Source organism: Piliocolobus tephrosceles, chromosome 12, assembly GCF_002776525.5.
Source record: "Piliocolobus tephrosceles isolate RC106 chromosome 12, ASM277652v3, whole genome shotgun sequence".
NCBI classification, from domain to species: Eukaryota; Metazoa; Chordata; class Mammalia; order Primates; family Cercopithecidae; genus Piliocolobus; species Piliocolobus tephrosceles.
In genome coordinates this window covers 102,245,662-102,248,295 of record NC_045445.1, presented here as the reverse complement: position 1 = coordinate 102,248,295, position 2,634 = coordinate 102,245,662, and the positions used below count along the sequence as shown (strand labels likewise).

At 41.0% G+C, this 2,634-nt stretch overlaps 1 pseudogene; it reads left to right on the top strand.

Moving 5' to 3' along the window:
• The first annotated feature begins 1,362 nt into the window (after positions 1–1,362).
• LOC111536426 lies at positions 1,363–2,138 on the top strand (annotated as a pseudogene).
• Positions 2,139–2,634: the final 496 nt, after the last annotated feature.

The window sequence follows — 2,634 nt, the reverse complement described above, 5'->3', positions numbered from 1 at the left end:
ATTAGTAAAAGCATCAGCCAGTAGTAGCCTGCCTGAAGCAACCCTGCAAGGTAAAAATGCTGCAAGGGCTGGATCTGGTGACAGACAGTGGAGAAGGACATGGAGGGCCACAGAGGGCATAGGATTTGCGTTCCCAGAAGGAAGTGCTGGAATCAGGAGGAGAAGCACAGAAGGTCATTCCGAAATGAAGGAAGCATTTTTCTCTGTTCACAGCTGAAAATTGAATAGAAAGCTAGAGAGAATTTACAAAGATAGAGTTAGATATTCAGCTATTATGGTTTAGGTAATAAAATGGAGGAAAGGAATTTCGATTTATTGAAACCATACAGTGTACTAGGCACTTAACTACATTTTTTATGTACATGATCTCATTTAACCCTTTTAACAATCCTGTGGGCTAGCTATTACTCTTGCCATTTCATATTTAAGGAACTCATCTAAAGTCATACAGTTAGAAAATGGTAGTGTCAGGATCTGCATCAAGGTCTTTCTGACTGCAGAGCCCACGCACTTCCCATCCTATCTTGCAGATGGCCCAGTTTGAGACTGAGGGGAACGTGCTGTAGGTGTTTATGGCTACCTTGCAAGCCAGAGACTGTGCTCTTACATCAACTTGCATATCATCTGTCAGAGAAGTTTTGTGTGTGCGTGAATGTTTTATTGTTATTATTATTGTTGCTCTGATTCTGGAGGAAAATGTCTTTAGAATTTCAAATAACGCATGACTCATTTCCTGATATACACTGTCACCATGATTTCTTTCATGAAAATATTGAATGCAGGCTCTGGAAATAAGAAAGACTTTCTACACATGCACTGCAGAATAATGGTTAAGCTAAAAAAAAAAAAAGACAGAAAGGTGATCTTATTAACCCAGTCCTTTCCACGTAGAATTCCTACAAACTGTCAGCATCCCACAAGATTCCACCCACCTGGCAAATCCTAGTGCCATACTTTGAACAAAGACATCTACCACAATAACATTCCAGACAGCTATTGAAATCATCTTTGGGATGCAGGGCTTTCTTGACCAGCTCTGAACAGTTGACCCTTGAACAACATGGGTTTGAACTGTGCACGTCCACTTATATGTGGATTGAAAATACAGTATTTAGGTGTCGGGGCTGGGGATCATATGACTCAGGTGTCCCCGAGCCCTGCTGCCTTCACATCCTGGGGCAGCCATGGGATGCCAGAGTGTGGTGATTGGTGGCCAATGGGTCTGAGGCTGTGTCTACTGCGGCTAAGATGACTGCCTTTCATGATTGGCCTTGACTTTTCCATACATTGTGTGACTCTTGCCCCATGGCCCTTTGGCTGACCTTACCAGAAGCCATGATGACAGCAACCTTTTGCCATTAGATGCAGGGAGATGGTGGTGGAGGTGGATACAGCAGTCAGAGAACATCTGGCAGAAACAAATATGGACCACCTGTTCATACAGAATATGACCTTATTGTAGAAAGTCTTTCTAGTGGTTACAGTTGGCAAGATTTAAAGGATTTTATGCAACAAGCAGAAGAAGTAACCTATGTTGATGCTCACAAGGAATGCACAAGTGAGGGCATTGAGTTTCACTCCTGTTTTGACATGAAGCATGCGTTGGACAAACTGGATGGTGCAGAAATATTAAGCTTATTGAAGGTAAGCCAGGCACAAGCGATAGGAGATCCGATTCTGGAAGCAGATCCAGGTCTTGATCTAGAAGACAGTCACGAAGTAGGAGTCACCGGAGCAGCCACAGTAGATCTCAAAGTATCTCAGAAAGTCACTCCTGATCCAGGTCGCGGAGCAAAGGTCGATCACGTTCTCGTTTAAAAGGCAGGAAATCTAGCTCAAGGAGCAAATCTATGCCCAAATCTGATATAGGCTCCCGTTCTTGTTCTCAAAGCAGATCTAAGGATGAGTATAAGAAATCTCCAAGCAGGTCTTGGTCTTGATCTTCCAAAGAAAGTGGAAAAGGTGATATGAAGTCAAAATACAGATCAAGGAGCCAGTCTCGTTCCAATTCACCCCTACCTGTTCCACCCTCAAAGGGTCATTCTGTGTCCTCTCCACCAAAAAGAGCTACTTCAAGATCCTGTTCTAGATCTCATTCAAAATAAAGATCAAGGTCCAGGTTGAGTTCCAGAGATTAATCCAGAACTCTTCATTCATTGCACACTATTTTGGAACACTTTTCTACTTGCTTAGGCAGTTGTTCTTCCATGTTTGTACTTGGCTTCTTTTGCAAGAGGAATCTCCTGAAAACAGGGGCACACAGAAATTTGATTTATGGTCAAATTTGATGAAAAAGATGAGGCTCTAAGGAAATGGTGGCATAAATTCAAAGACCCTCTCCCTTCTTTGTAGAATTAAGATAACTTCGATTTTACAGCTTTTGAGCTAAAATAACTTTTGTAAAGATTAAGCTCATTTAGATTTTTTAAAAAGTATTTCAGCAGGATCTGCTGCAGGGTTTTTTGTTGTTGTTGTTGTTGTGTTGTTTGTTTGCTTATTTTTAAATTAACCATTTCAAACCTTGAATACTTAAGGCTTTAGAGGGACAACCCAATTTTCAATTATGTTTGCTTTTTATAAAGCTTGAGTTATGTAAGATTTAAATAAAAGTTTGCTACCAAAAAAAAGAAAATA